The following is a 21,392-nucleotide window of genomic DNA, read 5'->3' on the forward strand; positions in this document are numbered from 1 at the left end:
GAGAGGTGAAGTGCTCCTGTGAAGAGGAGGGTGAAGTGTTTGTTCCCTGCCTCCCCCTCAAATGGCACGCGGCAGGTTACCCTCGGTGGCCATGAGCCCTCTACCACAGCAATTATTCTAAAATGATTGTTTCTCTCAGACCAAATACTGTGACACAAGTGTAGGTCCCTTGTTGGTGGCACATTCAATTAGAAGGACACAGCTGAGGCACTCAGGGGGCCCGCAGTGCCCTGTCTGATCTCATCACTCAGCAGAGAGCAGCCTCGGGGCTGGCTCTGCTGCCAGGTGGCCCAAGTGCGTGTCCCATGCCAGGGTGGGCTGATGTCTGTGCCAGGGCAGCGTATGGCAGTGGGGGTGGCTGTGGTGGGGCTGGCAGGTGGCCGCAGTGCGGGGCTTCAGCCTGGGTGTGGTTGGGGCAGGGGTGAGCTCTCGATGGGCGCACAGACGTCATTTTCCACACTACTGGTAACAGCGTGTCACCCAGGCACGGCTTTAGGAATGGGGGCAACAGCCTGAGGGCTCGTCTGAAACTGGTTCTTCTGCAGAAAACCATGTCTTGAGGATGGTGCACCTGTGGACATTCGGGGAAAGAGTCATCTGACTTTTCTGCTTATTGTTTCTCATGTCTTGTCTTGGATTTGGTTGTTTGGTTTTGTTGGGTTTTTTTGCCCCTGCTAATTAGATCCCACTTATTAAAAACTCACCTCAGAAAGTGGCCATGTGAGCCCAAACACCTCCATCTAATATACACAGTGGGCTAATGCTGGTGAGCTGAGCTCTATCCTCTGATTATTTTTTCATAGTGAGGTAAAAAATTTCAAAGTGAATGATTAACATTATGTCAAGTTAGGGGTGATTATGATGTCTTAGGTGGGGTGACCATAACTGTTATTTTAGAAATAGCATTTCTTTTATAATATTTCTTTTATAAATAGCATTTCTTTTTAGAAATAACATTTTAATTATTTAGAAATAATGTTGTTTGTCAACAAACTGAAATTCAGGCCAGAGGTAGGCCAGTGAGTAATTGTTTAAAAGTTTGTTGTAAGAATTGAAAGGAGAGGAAAAAACTGATGGCAAACAACATCCTGGCAACAGGATGGTTGATAAGTTTCTTAGTTTCTTAAGCTTTAAAGAGATGAAAATTGGGTTAAGATGTGAAATTTTGGCTATACCTCAAGTTATTGGGCTGAGTGGTATGAGTGCCATGACATCTATTACTCTTACATGGCAGATTCGTTGGATTATATCAGGAAAAATCTTGCTTGGAAAGGTTTGGGTTTTTTTTATTCAAAGCTACAAAAAAACCCTAAAAAACCAAACAATGCAAAACCAAAACCACAAAACAATCCAAACAAGAAAAAAAATCAAAAAAATCCCCTAAGTGAAAAAACCACAAAACCCACTGCTTTCTGAATTTAACACAAAGAACAGGGCTACTTCCAGAATAAAGACAGATATGCTGTGCTTTTGGTTTTTTATTTTTTTTTTCATAACTGGTGATTTATAATGATATCTGTGGTCACTCTTGGAAAGGAAAAGTGAACACACTGCAGTTTATTACTAGAGCTGGCAACTGAGATTAAGATTGTATTTTAGGATATCTAATCTGACAGTAACTCATGCCAGTAACTTGTCAGTGTTAACTTTTGGTAGAACTGAGCATTGTGGCCATGAAATGTGCAAACATTGTTATCTTTACCTCACTTTCTAATACTCTTAGCTTTAATTATCATCCTATAAAGTTGATACCTACAAAGGAAAACATTATGGAAGTATTTAAAAAACTGCACAGTACCAGGAAAGCCACATAGAATAAATGTCCATAAAGGGACAATTCTTCAATACTCCGCCAGTGTTCAGCAAAATTTGTGTAAATTTAAAATTATTTTTAATTAAATGAATTTGTGATTTCCCATGTATATACATTGTAAAATTAGAACAGTGATATATTTTTAAGATAAACTCTCATTGGGAAATTGCATAACATAAAGTATGATGAACTATTCTTCAACACAAAAATTCAGAAAATTCAACTTGCTTGGATATACCTTTAATTTTTAGAAAAGAATATTTTTAATGTTTTGTAACATGAAAATATAAGCCACTTATTAGTAACAAAAAATGAATAAAAGTTAAGAGAACCATGTTAGTCCTTGACCGCAGCAGAGCTGAAACATGAAAAGCATCTTTGGCCACAGTGATTAAAAACAAGGAATTCCAGGTTAGAATAAAAATGAATGTATGTTTGAATCACTTTGTGATCCTGAAACATCGTTACTCTCTTTCTAGATATCCTTTTGCTGTCTCCTACCACTTACTGCATTTCCAATGAGGTATTTTATTTTCTCTTAACCTGTAAAAATGAGCAGTCCTGGAAGGAAGAATATGAAAGCCGGTTATTCTTTGGGCAAAAAAGACAAAATGCAGTTACAGTGTGCTGAAGTCCTGTTTTGGTAACTTAGAGAGTAGGCTTTGAATAAGTCAGTTGTACAGAAAAATATTTCACTGGAAGTGGTGATGATACAGCACTGAGTCAAAAGGAGAGCTCTGGTTTAGTTGCCATTATGGTATTCTTTAAACAGAATAATCTTTAATAGTGTGACATTTATTCACATTGTGTTCTTCCAAACTATGCAGTTCAAGAGATGTTTAACATGGTGTCTTTTGACAGTGATGATGCAAAGAATTTCTGACATAAAATTGACAGCGTATTTTACTTAAGGACATACTAAGTTATGAATACCCCAAGTTTCATAACTGTGAAAAAGTGGAAACCACTTCTGTGGAAACCACTGCCTGCTCTGCTCACTTCTATGAGGAGCAGAGAAACTTCCCTCTTGGGTCATATGACTGCAAATACAGGAAAAGTAAAAGAGGGGGGAAATCACTTTTCAGTGATTGAAATTTTGGAATGGGCATGAGCACACTTCATATTTTGACTGTGCTTATACTGGTTGCCTATAATTGCTGCTTCACCAGCATTTGTTGAAATGATTCAAAAGTGCAAACCCACATCCCAGGCTCAACCATCCTTGACTTGTCCTGGAGACTGTGGAACCTGAAGCTCTGTGACTTCCTGTTGGTAGGATTGTGTCATTTGGGAGAAAACCAGGGGTGGCCAAAATGTATCCTAGGACCAAAAAGTCCAATCTTAAGTGATACTGAATCTTTGCAACTTCCAGCAGAACCTGCAGTGCCTTCTCCAGTGTATTCATGATTTTACAACATCAGGCAGTAAATCAGACAGAACTTGTCCTTGTGTGATAGGCACAAAGCTGCAGACTCTGCTGTCTGCCTGCCCTCTGTAAAGAAACCCCCTGTATTGGTCAGCAGTCAAAGAAAGAACGAATGGTAGGCTTTTAAAGTAGTGAAGTAATAAGAGAATCTAAATAATACAAGTGAGTGCAATACAGATGCTTTTATATCTCTCTGGGAAATCTCAAAATGCTAGTTTCACTCTTTTAGTGCTCAAAATATTGAAGAAAACTCCAGCATTGGTTTTGTCTTTATTCTTTACAAACTTAAGTGCTTCTCTTCTCTCCACCTCCTGACTCCACATTCATCCATCCACACATATGGTTCCCATGTATCCACCTCTCCTGTTTACACATCATTCAGTGCTCGATTTTTACCCATCACACAGCTAATAAGGAAAGTATAAAAAAAAATATGTAGAGCAGAGACATTTTAGATATCCCGCACTACCTCAAAGTATATTAATTTTTCATGCATTTTCAAAGTTTTCTTCTCAGCTGTCAAGATGACTTATATGGGTTTGTCATATGGTAGCTGGGGGAGTGGTAGGTGAGGAGCTCCAGTTAACAATCTATGTTGTTGTCTTAGATTGAAGACAAATTAATAAGAGATTTTGATACTCTTTTTCTAGATGAGAGAGTTGAATGTAACACAGTGAAATGCACAGCCTGTATTGCAGTGATACTGTATTCCAGCACTGAAATGCCAAGGATTTCTTCACACCAGTTTAACACATGGAAGAATTGAGAAATATAAAATTACAGTGGCTTTTCCTCCCTCTGAGGAGCTGAAGGTCAAGTAATAGCTCCCCAACAAAGTAAGAATATTAATACGCAATGTAAAAAATAGTGTGTATTAATCAGATGGAGTGCACTAAGGAGAATTTTAGCTTTCTTTTTCTTTTTTTTTTTTCTGGAGAAAATAGCTCTTTAAACAGTGTGTCTATAGTAAAAACTGGCTATAGAGATAGGTAGAATTTGGTACCACGCAGAAGGGGAGTGTATGCAAAATGCATTATCTACTGCAATACACATTACTATGATATATGATTGGCAGATTGGCAAATGAAAAATTGATATTCTGACAGTTTCATGTCCAGAAATAAGAAATTGAGAATTTCTGTTGCTATCTTGTTTGAGGGAATGAGACATTCCAGGCACAAAACAGTACTTTCAGTTGCTGTCTGATGGATAACCTATAGTCTTTCTCCTTATGTGGGCAAGCACAGAGATGCCAATTCCTGAGCAAAACGCTGCAGAAAGCAAAGTGAGTACAAAGTACCAAAGACAGATTACTGTGAGCTCAGCAAATACAGTACTGTATCTAGTCAAGACATAAATACTCAGAAGTGGCAGAAATTATCAATATGGGTGACTGGAAAACTACAGGAGGAAATGAAGACCAGGAAAAATGCAGTTGAGATGTTTAAAATGTAAAAAAAAGAAAAAAATGCTTTGACAAACAAACATCCCACTGAGAGCTAATATCTCGTTTCCACTAAATCCCTTGGGATAAATCAGAAGTCTTAGTTCTGAAAGAGAAGGTATAGGAGATAAAAAAATACAAGGAAGTTATCAAGAAAACTGAGTTTGAAAGTGGAAGGAAAATTACATAAGATGTAGATATGAATAATAAATGGCTATACAAATGTAAATTATAAGAAGCAAGAGGTTGATGAGAGAGACTGCAGGCACTGTGAGGCCATAAGGAAACTTTTCACAGATGTGATATTTATATTAAACAATGACATCTTAGAGTCAGTGTTCACTAGGCTGATTGGCAAGGAGGCTTGGAGGCTTTGTGGTTGGAATCATAAACATGATTTTATTTTTGACATGATCTGGATGTCTTACTCTTAGAGGTGTTAAAGGCCATGCTGGTTGGGGCCCTTAGCAGCCTGGTCTTGTGGAAGTCTTCCGTGCCTGTGGCAGGGTGATTGGAATTCCGTGATCTTTAAGGTCCCTTCCAACCCAAACTATTCTCTGTCTCTATGATATTATGTGGCTTGCTGGGTAGTTGGGAAAATAACTTTTTCCACGCAACTATACGTGTTCAAGTATCAATTGATGAAAACAGAGGACATAATGAAACTTACTGAAAGACTTTTGTTTTCATCTTGCTTCTAAGTCAAAATAAAAATGAGCAAAATTCCAGTTCTGGAAAACACCTTTAATTCAGGAGGATTTAAAATCCTGGCAGAGAACAGGGTAAAGGTATTATAACTTGAATTCAAATGCATGATTTAGGACAAGTTGGGTTTTGTTTCAGCTTTTTTTTTTTGGTTAATTTTAGAAACAGTTTTGGAGTCTGGCTTGAAGAATACTGTATCTGTGGAATACTGATTTTGAAAATAAAGAGATTTGATCTAGTCCTTAGATCCAAGCTTTCAGTACTTGCAAAGTTTCTTCTACAGCCATAGGAGCCCATGACTACAGATGTCTTCCTATTAAATGTATAGGACAGATAAATCCCAGTAAATCTCCTGGAAATGTCAACTGGATCTCAAGATATGAAAGAACAGTAGAAAACAGATAAAATTTTTGAACTGAGATGAGTTTTATCCTTGGATCAGGGTACAGGAAGCTGGAGGTAGAAACTTAAATATCTAAGTTGGTGATTTCAGCACTGAAGTTCGCTAAATTTCAGATTTATGTTCCACAAGTATAATATCCAGAAGCTAATTAGACTTTCTGGTTGTACAGCATTAAAGTAAATGAAGCTGCATTATTAAAGTACCTTAATATAGATACAGAAGCCAACTTCCAGGCAAATGTAATAACAGACTTCTGTAGAGTATGATTTAATAAAAATATGTTCACTTGGTCCTAACAGTGTTCTCTCTAATCCCTGAAGCTTTGGCCCTCCTGTGTGACACACTGGTGATTTGCTATAAAATCTGAACTCTCGAAAGCCTTAGAGAGATATTGGCCAAGCAGGTAATTTAACTACCAACTTTGTAACATAATGTGGATCTGCTGAGCATAATAGATTGATTATCTGCTAATTCAAGATAAATAAGATTTCTTTTAGCTTAAATAGTGTACCTGAGTTTAAAGAAAAAGTGGTCTTTTTTTTCCCTATATATTTTCTTTGGAGGGTGTGTGTGTGTTTATGCATAATAATAGGAAAAGGGAGATTCCTCAAATCATTATCAGTTATTAGTTGTGAATTCACCATGATGTAAAGCTTATAGCTGGAAAAGAATTACAGGATAAATGAGAAAATGGCATATGTGCACATGTAACCTTTGAATTAGGAAAGTTTCAAGCCACTAATTAAAATAAAGTTGGGGAAAAGCTGGACAGATACAGGGAGTCAGTGCAGGTTAATGAAAGGAAGGTCATGCTTCACATATCCAATTAACTTCTCTGAGAAGGAGAGATGGTCAATGGGACTTGACAGGGGTAAAGAAAAAGACATAAAATATTACAACTTCAGGAAGGCTTTGTGACACAGTACCACCAAAAAGGCAAGTACATTTCATTAGCCAGCACGGGATTGATGGTGGAATTAGTCATTGGATAGAAAAGGGCTTGGAGCTTGGATCATGATGAGCAGCAAACTGCTGTTCACTGGTTAACAAGAAGTGATGAATGAACCACTGCAGAACTGGTGTCCAGACTGGGTCAGCTTTCAGCACAAGGGAGAACTGTAAGCAGAGCAGACAATGAAGCATTAATGCTTGTAGTAAACAATAATCTTGGCCTAGACAATTCCCATCAGTGTGCTAAAAAGACCTGCCAAGAACTTAATTAAAAGGTAGTTTCCTTTGCTAACATATAAAATTATAACCTAATGTATATTTTATGTTAAAAAAAAACAAGAGAAAAATAAAAATGCTTTTATTTAAATTACTTCAAGCTACAAATCCTGCTGCATCTGAAAGTTGTATTAAAAGAAGATAAAGTTGCTGGAATATTAGAGGTTTTCAGGCCAAATTCACAGTAGGTGTTAATGATTATGTACCTTGAAATATTAAGAGCAGATTTAAAAGATTTCACAGCACATGGATTCCTGAGCTCCAGAAAACACTGAAAAATTGAAAAACATGACAGTGTTGAAACAGACTCATTGTTTTACTTTGAGATTCCCGTAGGGTGTGTGGCATGCTTGCTGTTGGACACTGCTTTACACTCTTGGGAAGGTATGAGGTGTTTCTGTCTGCATGGGTTAGTGCTGAACCCCTTGTTTGATAAAAATAAAGGATATTAAAGAATGTGGTGCAGAGTAGTGTTCCTCTAAAAGATTACATATGTTGTCAACTATGATGCATTGGAAAATCTGTGTGAAACAAGGGTTTTGTGCTGGATGCTGATGTTCAACCTGCTGACTTTCTTTACTGGTGCTGTAGCTTTGTGCAGAAGTTGTATACTGGATAGGCAACAGGCCCAAGAGTTTTATCTGTTTGCCCTGTTGTGTTATTGATGATATGCTACCAGCAATATATGCAAATTAGGGATGAGATGTTTCTAAGCATTTGTGATTGATTTATCTGTGTTCCTCGCCAGAAGTCAGTGCTAAAATTCTCTTTGGCTTCAATGGGTCAAATGGGGTCTGAACTTCATACATCTAAAAATTCAGCATTAATGCCTTTTTTCTTGCCTTTGGCCATTTATACTGATGCAAAATCTATTGATTGATTTCAGTGATAGTTATGCGTAGGTAATCAAGGGCAAAATTGGCTACAAAACCTATAGAAGAGAGACCATGGGTGTGTGGGAATTAGAAAGTTCAGTCTACTGGCCTTCGGTGAGTCTTTTATTAAAAACACCACTATTATACAGCTTCCAACAATGGTAACTGCATAGAAGAAGTTGTATATAGATGTATGCATCAGGCAGCTGCACACCACAGCTCCTCTCACCACTCCAAGGAGGTAGAGAAGACAATAAAAAAAAAGATGTAAAATCTGTGAGTTGAAGTATAGACAACGTAATAGGACAGAAGAGAAAGGGAAATAAAGAATAATAAGAAAAACAACAACTGTAAAAGAATTAGAATGTAGAAAACAAGTGACATACAATGCAATTATTCTTAACCCACCAACAGGCGTCCAGCCAGTTCCTGAGCAGTGCCCCTCAGGCATGTTTCTCCCTACTTTAAATACTGAGCAAGGCGTGATGTGGTACAGAATATTCTTTTGATCAATTTGGTCACTTATCCAGGTTGTGTTTCCTCCCAGCATCTTTTGCCCTCCGTGACTATTCTCTGGTGGCACAGCATGAGAAGCTGGAGTCCTTAATCACTGCTTAGCAACAACCACAACACCAGTGTGTTACAAACCTCATTCTCTCATCCCAAATCCAAACCACAACTCTATACCATTATCAGGAAGAATATTAACTTCATCCCAGCTGAAACCAGGAAACAGGGTGGTATTTCTGCACTCTGCTGTTGCGAAAGCTGCATTCCTAACTGAAACTCTTCAGCCTAATAAAATTTTCTTTCCCTTTTTGCAGAGTAATAACATTCCAGTGAATTGTGCTTGGCTTGGCTGGAGGGTTGGCACATTAGTATTGATCTCTAGATAGCCAGAGAAGCCTGTTTTGAGGCGTTGCAAAGTACTTAAGATGATTATCTCTTCTGCTGTGGTATAAACTGCCCTTCCATATAATCTCTCAGTTTGAGAAACTTCTGTTGTGTCTTAATTGACTTGTGCTCTGGAGCTTTGAGAAAATAAAATAAAATAAAGCATTCTCTTCAGAAAAAGTATCATGTCTTGTCATGGTGTGGTTGCAGAATTTCCAGATGTAGTGAAGTCCAACAAGATCCTGTTACCAGCAGGCATCTTAGTGTCTGAAAGCAAAACTCAAAGCACTGTAATTGGATCCTACAGAGACCAGCAGCTTCTGTTTCTCAGTTCAGTGACAACATCTTGTTTCTTAAGTGATATTTTTCCATTCAGTAATCAGGTAATTATTAGGCTAGTTGTTATCTCTCTTTTTGTCTCACCTCCCCCCTTGTTCCTGAATATTCTGTTCTCGTTGAGATCAGTGCTCCTGGGTGGTATGCACTGGCTGCTGCTGCATGGCCTGGGCAGCTGTAGGCACTGGAGTTCTGATTTCCTACTGGGCTGGCTGTTTCTCCCATCTGTGCCTTCTTGCCTTGTGTTCACAGCTAGTTCTCTAGCAGGACCTAAATCATGTCCCAGGCCTTGAATATTCAACTTGGCCTCCATTTTAAAAAGCAGTGTTTCATGCTTATAGCACTCAGAAACACACAAATTAATACCTGAAGTAAAATTATAAGCATTATTAATCTTGGACACTTGGACACTCAGAGACACTTTTATTCAAAACCTGAATCATCTTTAGAGTGTCTGTAAATATTGCCTAAGAGCTTGATTGTAGGAGGCAAGAACCAAATGTTGTTAGAACTGTTGTATCTGTACTAATACATGCAAACCCCCAAAACTGTTGATAACTGTTCAAAACCAGGTCTGACTGTAAGACTAGAATCATTAGCTTTTTGTTCTGTAAAATTGCAAACATCACCTGGACAAAAGTTTGCATGGTGTTGATGGTTGTTTTAGTAAATAATACTTTGGCCAGAGAAATTAATTTGCAATAAATACTGTTTTGTCTACAGTATTTTTTGATGTTAAAACCCACCAGTATGAAATACTGTTTATTTTAGAATCAGATTTCAATTCCCAGTTGCAGTACCCTATGGCAAAGATGGCTTCTGTCTTCTGTTGTCATAAATAAATGTAAATAAAATTTAATTTAAAAATAAATAAGAAAATAAAATTCTCGTGACTGGAATATCTTTTGCTTTAGGTACAGTGTGTTAAGTGAGAAAAAATAAAACATAACTTCACAAGTACTAACATTAAAAATATCTTGTATTGATCGTTCCCTTCCTCCACCGCTTCCACACTAATGATTTTTTAATTAATTAGGAAAAGGAAAAATGCCCCAAATAAATGCTTCTGCTCCTAATTAGACTGATACAGTGTGAGACCTGAAAAATCTCAGAATGCTCTATCTATCAAAACCACAATTATTTAATTTGAAGGAAATATGAAGGTATTTAAACTATTTTTGGAAATAAAGTATACCAAATTGCAGTCACACAGTCATAAGACTGTGTTTTTTAAAGCAAGGAAATTAGGATAGCTGATTGAATTCTTTACTTGCCCACACTGGCAAGAATGGATTGGCTGCCGAAACTGTGGGTTTTGAAGATAATCAGAACAATGCATTAAACTCTAAAATCCTGTTCAACTGAAAGAAAGAATTGCACAGGCAGGGGCTTACTTTCTTGTGCCTGGTGAGCTGTGTTAAGGTTGAATTTTAGATCTACTTTGTAACTCTAGATTAGATTTAGGTTTCGAAAATGTTTAGTAAAAAATATTAGAACTAGTGCATATCTAAAACAAGTTTTTCCAGCATCAGTTTGCTATCAGAATCCGGTAAAGTCCAAGTGTACCATTAGATTAGGACAGTTTTGGGAGAAGGCAATGGTGTAACCTTGCTGAGGATTTCTTAGAGAATGCAAGTTTTTGTTGGGAAATAGAGCCAAAGCTCAGACTTTTGGTGGAGCAATTTCAATTGATTAAATTTTACTTTGGAATGGCATTTTTAGGTCCAAGATTAATTTTCATCAGTCAAATATATGCCCCCCGCCCCTCCACCTCTGAATGTTTCCAGTTGATAACGGGGTCATGTTTTTGAGTGAAGTGTATAACATACATACAGTTCCTGGGCAGAAAGGAATAATGAATGTGATTATGTATCCCACAGGCAAGTCAAGTGTCTTGCATCTGAAGGAGGGGGAGGTTACAGAACCTCACTTACAGAAGAAGGTGTGGGCTTTTGTTTTGATTTGCTTTCTGAAAAACTTCAAAGTGTCCTATGTTCTTTCAGAAATCTCTAGCTGAATTGTTTCCTGTATAGAGGAGGAAAAGATGTCAGCAGATGAATTAAGTATCTAAGTTAGGTCTTTAAGGTAAATATCAGCTGGAGATGGGAGATGAGAAATTAGTAATTTTTTCCTAGCAATTTAATGGCCTTGGTACAAATTTAAGCATATAGGAATAGCAATTCATGGCTTTGTGAATAAGGGAAATCTGATAGTATGGCTGTCTTGTATATTTGTCATGATTTTGACATTTGTCTAGCCCAAGTCTACTCTCAGGATGGCTTTTGAATCTTCTGGAAATTTCCAGTGGTTTGCACATAGTCTTAGAGAAGATTAGAACTTGGATGGGGCATAAAATTACAAATAAAAATATGTATGTTACTTCATATTTTAAGTAATTTGCTAGAGTAAAGAAAGAAAATTAATTAATTAGCACTTCTGGTTTTTGCTGACTATACTACCCCTAATGACTATTTCTGTCATCAGGGATATTGCTGAAAATTCCTAATTATAGCTTCTATTTGCTTTTGTAATATATATTTTGCTATACACACACACCTTTTATTCCTCCCTTCCCTTCCTTTTTTTTTCTTTTAAGTTAAGGATTTATAGGATACATTGGGTCAGGCAAGACATCTACTGAGATATCCAACCTTGTGTGCATGACTTTGGTTTGAATTTTGTCTGTGCCAAAGCCAGCCAGGCTGCTCTTTGTCTACAGCACTGCACCTTAGCATCTGCCCATTTGCTGGGAGAAATATTTGGTTTGTATTTTGGATCAACTCAACTCCTCCAGAGGAGGAGTGCTAACAATAAATGAAATTAATATTGCCTAAACAAAGCAAGAATAGCTAAAAAAATTCTGTACTGCAGAGAAAAACTTTTCCACCAGCACAAAGTGAGATGTTCTGACGCTCTTTGAATTGGACATTGGTTAAGTTGTGCATTTTCTATTACTGGTTGGAGAACAAAAGCTAAGTAGCTGCAACTTAGGACCTTCTCAGTAGTAATGGTGTCACAGGATGGTCAGAGTACCTTGCTGAATATCAAAGCTTGCCAATGAAAGCTTATTAACATAGTATAAATTTGTATCAGGGTATTCTTTTATGCAATTGAATTGCCACTTCAGTGACCACATTCTAGGAGCCCTCTGAAAACATTTCCACCCTAAATCATCTGTTTCAGTCCCTCAGACTGATATCCTTGCCCTGTTTATAGAGAAGATCTAAAGAGTGCTATCATCTTGGTTTATGCTACCTCTCATTATTTTAGTAGTCATCCTTCTCTACCATTGACTATCAGTAAGAAAAACCACACTGGTTGTATAGAGTTTCTGTGCATATCCCAGCCTGTGTTTGTGTTCACATCTTTCCCTATTCAGGAGCAGTCTCTGCTTGCTGTACATCTGTTGCAAAACAAAAGATGACAAAGTGGTTTTATAGTTCAGTTTGATTTATAGATAAAGGCTTAAATAGTAACATGGTAAAACAGACAAAACCTGCAAGAAAACCTGGCAGGTGAGATGCATTAAATGAAAGAATGGCTATAAACAGCTCAGATGACATGTGTGTACCAGCGTTGTCATCAGCATGCATGAATTTCACTGCAGAGGCTGCTATAATAAGATGTGTGCAAAGCTGATGACTTGAAGAATTTTTCTTCTTCCTTTTTTCCCTTCCAACTAAGGAGACATTTTCCGGGAGCCTATGAAGTAAAAATCTCTGTATGAAATCATAAGAATTTGTTTCTTTTCATGTCTGTATGATACAAGCAGGAATATGACAAGTCACACACACACACAGCTCTGTAAGAAGACAGTCTGTCTTTGGTGCTCTATATTACGGGTGTGAGACTGAGGTTTGGCTAGAGGCTCTGGTTTGTTCTCTTCTTAGACTTTGATATTGTGAACCACTCTCAAAGACAGGCACCTCCAGCTCCCCCAACACACCTGAAGATGTGGTATCTTTTCTTATGACACAGTAGGGGAGGCTCATGTGGAGCAGTACCCCTCTACTCTTCTGTGAAGTGCTGTATCTGGGCATTAGATGAGCAGTGAGTCTCAGCTGACAGGGTTAGAAAGGGATTCGAAAGATGTCATAGTGCAGTTCAGGTACTGTAAGGCTACTGCTACATTCCCATCAAATGCCTTACTTCTCCACTTTGGACAAGCCTGCTTTCCTCAGCCTTTCCTCACACCTGGAACCATCTCACTGGTATTCTGCTGAACATGTTCCACTTGTAAATTCTCTGTCTTCTGGAAACCTGGTGAAGGTGTCCACAACAGGGAGTGTTTTCCAGTGTGTAGCTGGGTGGGTTAGCTGCACCCATCTGACCTCAGGTGGTCATCATTTAAATAAAGCCCCACCAGTTCTTCACAGCTCTTTAACATCTGCACATGCATTGTGTTGGCACAACTTCAGATGAGACAGAAACTGCTGTATACTTTAGGGAAAAAGCAAGTGGTCCATTTGCACCAGAAACTTTACAAACACTAACTGAACACTGATTGTCCGGCACCTTTATGAAACAGTACTACCTTCCCTTTACAGATGAAGGAACTGGAGGCAGATAAATGATCAATAGGAAGTACCTGCAGAGGCAGTGTGAATCAGAGCTGGATTAAGATCTTGGCCATTCAGTAACACTACTGCTGTGACCATACTTACAGACTTCTTTCTCTTAAAAGTTAGTTATGTATTTACAGCAGTCTTAATTTCTGAAGCCTAACTAATAGCCTAACTGAAGCCTAACTTTAGCCATGTCTAAAGAACCAGAGGTGGCAGAGGTATCTTGAATCCATAATTCTGATACTTTGAATTTTTTGCCGTTACTACATTGCCAGTGAATCCTGTGGACATGCATTTTCCTAGGCATTTGCTCCCATGCTCATGGTGACAAGTAGCTTGGTGCTTATATCTGAAAGGTCTCAAAAACCTAGTTTTTCTTTTTACTGCATCATCATAGTGTAGTCTAGGAGGCATTATCTAGCTGTGCCTGTCAAGAGGCATACTTGTGTGTTGAGGACTATGGGCTAACCACTGGGATAACTGCTGTCACCTGCTGGAACACAGCTAGGGCAGTCATTTAGGATGTGAAAGACTGACTGTAAAAGTATTGGTCACCGAGTCTTAGAGAGGTGGTATGAACCAAGCTTTCCCAATTATAAGAAAATCCTAGCTCCTAAAAGAAAGGGAATATTTAGGAAGGATTTTCTTTATTTCCTCTGGGGAAGCTTCTTCACTGTGTATGCGATCTCACAAAGGTGCATATTGTTAGTATCTGGAAAAAGGGCGGGCAAAAATAACCTAGAGAATCATAGGTAATTCAGGCAGTCCTGAGTGTACTGGTGCTTTATTCTGCCTAGCTGACTCTGCAATGCATGGCACAGGTCCAGCAAGAATTTTTAGCTTCATCTGAAGGGCAAACAGCCTAGTTCCGGCCTTGCCCTGTGTAGAATTTCTCTGCTTCATCCTGTGTATGTTGATGATCTGTTTTCTGGAAGGCAATGCAAATATACTTGAGCTGCTTCTGTCATGCCTTGAGTGAGGTGCAGAGCTCTGATTGACTTGGGTCAATGCCTGCCAGCAATTCAGCCATGCTCACACAGTGCCTGTAGGAGCTGATGAATCTGCAGATCGGGGCTGGCTGTAGTGGAGCTGTTCCTGGCCTCTCAGCCTTTGTAACCTCCTTAATAACCTGGAGGGAGAGAACTTGGTAAAGGGCAGCTGCCAGTATGATAATTAGGCCAGAGGGAAAGAGAGGGAATTCCATAGTGCTGCTGTTTAGAGCACTCATCTGGAAGAAAAGAGGATCTCTCCAATGAGCGTGGAAATATTCCCTGTAAGGATGCGTAGGGAACTTTTTTCTTCAGGAAATCACTTTTGTTGCAAAGGACAGAACTCTGCAAGGTGGCACATCGCTGGGAATTTCTCATGGAAGTCTACCTAAAATCTGGATGAGGCATCATCCTTCTCCTTAGCACTTTCTAGTGTTGGCATAAAATGATTCACCAAATACCTGAATCCTGCTCTCAGGTATTTCTCCTTTTTCCCACTCCTTCTCCTGTGTGTTGTAATAAGTAACCTCAGGATGTAGCATCTAAAGCCACCATCGTCTTTGCCATATTACTGCCTGTTTCTTATGTGGTTCATAAAGTTTCACTGAAGCAAAGTTTGTTTACAGTACTTGTGAGGCCTCATCAAATTTGGTCATTTTTTCTGTCAGATTCTGAACAGAGCACCTAGAAATGACAGGAAAAAGTGCAGGAAATCCTTGTTTTATGCAGTCTAGTGAAACAAGGGGAAAATGGCCCGTGGTTTGATAGAAATTTCTTTGTTTACCACTGCAAAACTATCTCTATTTTGAGAAAGCTTCTGCTTAATCTGCCTATATTTTCCTCTATAGCTGATTTTTTTTGTATTATTTTTAATTTTTCTTTATGTCTGGGTGTAGCAGGTATATGTCCCAAATAGGATTCAAGTCCTCATGTGGTGTGCTCTGTGTTACTGAATAGTATGAGAAAGTCTTCTATCAAAATAATTTAGTTTAGGAGACAAGGCAGACACATGCTAAATGAAAGGAAATGAGTCCTCTGCCCTCTCCTCTTGCAGGCACACTATTTATAGAGAGATGGAGATTATTTGAAGTGAATGCCCTCACTGGGAGTTTTGGCCCTGGTATATCAGCTGGGATATTGTGTTCTTGCATCTCTGAATTGATCATGCAATACTAGAAATAGAAAAAATGGTACTGATGGCAACCCTTGTGGTGGAGTTTTAAGAGAGAATATTTGAAGTGAATATAATATTTTATCTTTAAAGGGAAGAGTAAACATGAAAATTCTTTCCTGTTAGTGTTCTATGAGTTTCAGCAGAGAGGAAATTTAATTGCATCTCTAGTCTTTGGTAGTTCTTCCTAAATGGCACATTTCATTGTATTTCTCAGAATTACTGCAAAAAGAAACTTTTATTATTTGAAAATATCTCCATTATCTGTTATTTCATACAGAATGCTTTTTAAGAGTAGGTAGAAAATATGACTGTTGAATACATTAAGAAAAGAGACAGGAAAAATAGAGGTGTTATTCAACAATTTTAAGGAGATAGTATACTGTTCTTTTTTCCTTTTCCTTTTCTCTGTGAAGCACACTAATAATCTTAAACAGAGTGAAGAACTGTCTTTTAGTTTTTCTGTGGGTCTTTTTGAGTAGTTTTATGGGAGGTTGTTGATAGTTTTTTAAATTTGTTTTTTTTGTTGTTGTTGTTGTTTTTAATTTGTCACTACTTCTGCAGAGCAAGTATTGTTTCCTAAGTAGGAGCGCTCAGGACTGCTGTCTCACATACTAACAGTAATTCATACATGAAAAGGTGGAAAAAATTACCCTCAATAGGAACCACCAGAAGAGAGAAGGTTTGGACAGGGCACAACAGCTTTTCCAGTGTTGGAAAATGTAAAATAATTGTCTCAAAAATTCTTTTAGCTGCATCCAGTTGACTTCTATGACTGTCCTCTGACCACAGGGATTAGAGGATAATTTAGATGGAAAAGGGCCTCAGAAGACCTCCAGTGTAACCTCAGGGTCAGCTGTGGAGTCAGTCCAGGTCGCTCACAGATTTATTCTCCTGGGTTTTGAAGACCTGCAAGGCTAGCACAGCCTGCCTGGGAACCTGTGCCACTGCTTGAGTGTTCTCACAAAGAAAATGTTTCCTTTCTAACCAGTCCAAATCTCTCTATGTTCAGTTCCAATACCATTGCCCAGTGTGACATACTTTGGTGTGACAAATAGTTTTGATGGGAGAGAGGCTGGGAATTTACTAGCCTTCTGTGTCTTTTTCCTTTTTTTTCACTTTTCCCTTTTTCCCACTTTTTTTCCCCCTTTTCCCTTTTCTTTTTCCCCTTTTCCCCATTTCCCCCCCTTTTCCCCATTTCCCCCCCTTTTCCTTTTCCCCTTTCCTTTTGTCCCCTTTTTGCTTTTTCCTTTGTGCATTTCTCTTTTTGCTTTCCCTTTCTGCTTTTCCCTTTCCTTTCCCTTTCCTACAATGGGAGTAACAAACCCACTGGTCTCAGTAAAAAGTAATTAAAAACCTGCCAGATAGGCAGCAGAAAAGCACCAGCTTTAGCCTGAGATGGATTCTCTGTCTGTAACTACACACAGAGTGAATTGGGATTGGTCAGCGAGATAATTCTGCAGCTTTAGGGGAATGAGGAAAGGGGAGGACACCAAAGTGGGATGTGCATAAAGCTCTCTTGCTTTATTTGGCAAAGTCAATGGAGTAGTAATTAGTGTCCGTGGTTATTGCATATTGCCTGTCAGATATACCACTATGTCACTGTACTTTTATACACTTTCAGTAATAGCAATCTGCAAAGGATGATATTGCTTAAATGTCCCTTCTCTTGCAAGGATGAAAAAAATCCTGATGAAAATTAGCAGACATTAGGCAAAGTACTATAACCTCATCCTAAGGAAATCTCTGTTAATTTTCATGGGTTACTTGTTAATCAAGTGATTGGATTCGCATTTCTCAAAGATGAGAAATTTTAAAAGTTGTTTAACTTGGCACCAGCACAATGCGCTTGTACAACACAAGCAGGACTAGAAGGAAACATTTAATTAAAGCAATGACAAAAACCAAATATGTTTATTTCAGTTGGGTTTTGAGAAAATTCTAAGAATATAAGTATTTTTTGTGTTTTAAATCTCTATAACTTTTGAATTTCAGTGTTGGAAAATATGTTTAAAGCCAAGAGCTGATTCTCTAATGGTTTGAACATGACATAATATAAGGGAAAATATGGGACTAATATCCAACATAACTGATCTGTCATTCTACAGGCAGATATGTTTATTTGCATTTTTATATTACAAATATGTCTTTAATGGAACACTGCAAGGTAACTATTATGAACTCTCCAGTGTTACTAATAGCTATGAAACATGCTTATGAGTATTTCCTATGCTGTGACTTGTCATAGAGAATCAGCAAATCTAATCCAAGCAGGTAGAATTAGGCTCATGAACAGGCTTTTTCTGAATCAGGGCCTGTCAGGTGAGAGTGAAGCATGGCTGGCTCCAGATCTAGGAGCTTTTGAGTCTTTTAGTGCTGAACCTCCACTTTTCTTTTTCCTTTTTTTTTTTTTTTTGGTTTCTTGAGGGTGGTGAGACATTGGAACAGGTTGTTCAGGAAAACTGTGGATAACCCTTGCCTGGAAGTGTTCAAGGCAAGGCTGGATGGGACCATGAGCAATATGGTCTTGTTGTCCTGCCCATGGCAGGGGGAGTGGGACCAGATGATCTTTAAGATCTCTTCCAATACAAACCACTCTATAATTCTAAAAAGTGTTTTGTTCCCAACAAGTTACTGCATTTTATGGCCTATTTTCTTCTATCATAAATGTTATAACTGGGCCAAGAGTGTAAAGGTATGTGATTTCTATGGTACCTATTTCCAGTGCAACAGGAAAAGAGAGGGAAATTCTCTCCGGGTAAGGTAGCACTGGCTTCATACAAGCCAAATATTTGACATCTCAAAAAGTTTTTGCCAATTAATTCCTCTTTTCCAAGTAACTCATAGTTTAGAATTAAGAGACAGTAAACAGGTGGCCATGTTTATAATAGAGACAAATTTTTTGCACATTGGCAGTATTTCTGCATTTAAAGTGTGTACTGTATTTATTGCTGATGCTAAAATGCTTCCAAAGAAAAACAGTGCTGCTTTATGGCTGCCTGTTCATTTAAAGCATGCTCTAATATGGTAGATATAGAATAGAATAAAGCTATGGTAGAATAAAGACATGTCCTTGGTCATTAAGCTCAAGAATATCTCTTTTTGTCTTGTTTTTTCCAAAGGATTGAGTCTGCTCTCTAAGTGTTTTGGGGATTTACAGACCAAAGTGCTATGCACATGTACAAAACGTAAATTATAGTTTCTTAGCTCCAAATTTTCATTGATGTTTTTGCTTCAAGTTGCAGGGTGCAAGATGGGATTATGATTTTTTTGGGGTTTTTTTAAGTTAATTCAACCTTGTTGTGCTTTGTTGGCTTTGACTACATATTACATGAGCATCCAGCAGGGAAGCTTAAGCACTTCTGATGCCAAATTTCTACCTGTGAAGAGACAAAATAGAGTACAGAAGCTTGAGTTAGAAATGCTTCAGTCTGTTTCCCATGTCTGCATGACATTGGGTAAAGTCCCTTACAGGGCAAAATCAATTCAGATATTAGTTCCAGAGGCAAGAGGAAAAAAAAAGGCAAAATATCTTTGAGAGATTAGAAATAGCAATCAGCCCCATTTCAGGTTCTTATGCTGAAAGTAGAAGACATATATGGTGAGGAGACAACAGGGAATAATATATGAAGATGATGATGAAGGCTGGTCATTTACCTGCATTTTTTTTTTCCATAGACAAGATGCTACAAAATTACCCTGGCAAAGAGCTGCGGGGCAGAAGAAAAAATTTTTCCAGGTGAGGCAAGGGGAAAAAGCAAAGTTGTGGAGAACTCAGGGAAAGACATCTATGGAAGTAGTAGTCTCCTATGATCAGATTTCCTTCACTTCTGAAGAGTGGAGATTGTTCAGCATCCTTGTTCGATGTTGTTTTGGTTTAGTTTGAGTTTCCTGGCTAAAACATTAAAAATGTTATAGTTTGGGTTTGCTAATTTTAATATATTTACTTTTTGTTGTGAAATAGAATTAGGAGTAAAAGCAAAGCAGGCCTAAAATTTAAAAGGGAATAAAGAAAAACTTTATTAAAAACACAAAGAAAAATAATAATAAATTCAGAACAGATCTTCAGACCATTCCCTTCTTCACGTTATCAAATCTTAACAACATCCAGAGACACTTCAGTTAATTTCTTACTTAAATAATCTTTTACAGTTCACTTTAGGGAGAGGAGTTTCTTCTTGTTTAGCTGTAAGGATCTTTTTCAAGAGAGGAAATAACCAGTTCTCTCCTGACTTCACTTCTTTCATGAATAGCAGCTGCCCGGGATCTGCCATCATGAATCTCCTCCCACTTCACAGCCTTCCCAGAGCTGGGTTGTGGCTCATGTTAAAGTCATGGGGTGTTACTTTTAAGGATGAGCTGCTCAAAGGCAGAAGTTCTCTTCAGCTCACTTCTCTCTGAAATGGGTGCCAAGGCCGTGTGTCCATGGCTTTCCCCCGGCGCTGCCCGCCCCCAGCTCCAGCCGCAGCCCGGGGGTTCTCCCTCTGCCCTGCCCAGCACACAAAGCCCTGGGGGCTCTCCCGAACCGGGCCCGGCTGCCTCCCCCCAGCCCGTGAGGGCGGCCGGGCGGGCTCGGCCACCCCAGGGCTGCTCCGAGCCGGGGCAGGGCAGGGCAGGGCCCCCCGAGCCACGGACACACCGGGAAAAGGGCCAGGATCTCAGCGATGGGCTCGGCTTCTTTTGGTTATCGGGGCTCCCGGTTGGAAACGGGGCCCGGCAGCCTCCCGAGCCCAGCCCATGAGAGGGACCCGGGCCGGGTCGGTGTTACCTTGGGAGAGCATGGAAAGGCAAGAGAGCTTTCCCGGGGTTTACTTGCTTCAAATGTGATCCACGGAGCGAACCGACTTTTCCAATCTGTTTCTCAGGCTGTCAACAACTAAACCAGCCTCCAATTGGTCCCATCAATTCACAGAGGAAGTTCTCATGGAGAAAAACTTCCTAGTGCGCCCTCCCCCCAGGTGCCTTCAAGGTAAAACCAGCACAAATGTACCTGAGGACACCTTGCCATGGCTTTTTAGTACCTTCAAATTCAATGTTATTTGTAAACAGTGGCTGCCTTTGTGCTTTAGTTGATACGTACTGCTAAGACAACTTCCAACACGAAGGCATACTCTGGATGCATCGTGTGGTTGTTTTTTAAGTTTTTCAGCTTGTCTCACCTTGTCTTAGCAGGAAACTGCTCAATTGGTTTTAGCTGCGTGCTTTTTGCTTGTGTTGAGCCTTTCTTACCTGTCCTTTTAAAATGCAATTATTCTGTTTCTTTCTTTAAATAATTTGAAACATTTTAAAACTCTTGGCCACATCTCATATGCAAGTTTGGGGCTGTCTTGTTGCATCACTGTAAAATAGTATTTAGTGCTTGGAAGTGAGAATGATATAAAAATTATATCTGTGACATGGAATCTGCAAAATCTGAATCTAGAACAGTAAAATTGTTATTAATGGGCTATATTATGATACAGATGCTCTTAAATCCAGGGCATGAAATAAATTGAACATCCTTTTCCCATTCCCATTCCTTATTATTCTTCAACCACATAGTGA

The sequence above is a fragment of the Cinclus cinclus genome, chromosome 5 (assembly GCF_963662255.1).
Source record: "Cinclus cinclus chromosome 5, bCinCin1.1, whole genome shotgun sequence".
NCBI classification, from domain to species: domain Eukaryota; kingdom Metazoa; phylum Chordata; class Aves; order Passeriformes; family Cinclidae; genus Cinclus; species Cinclus cinclus.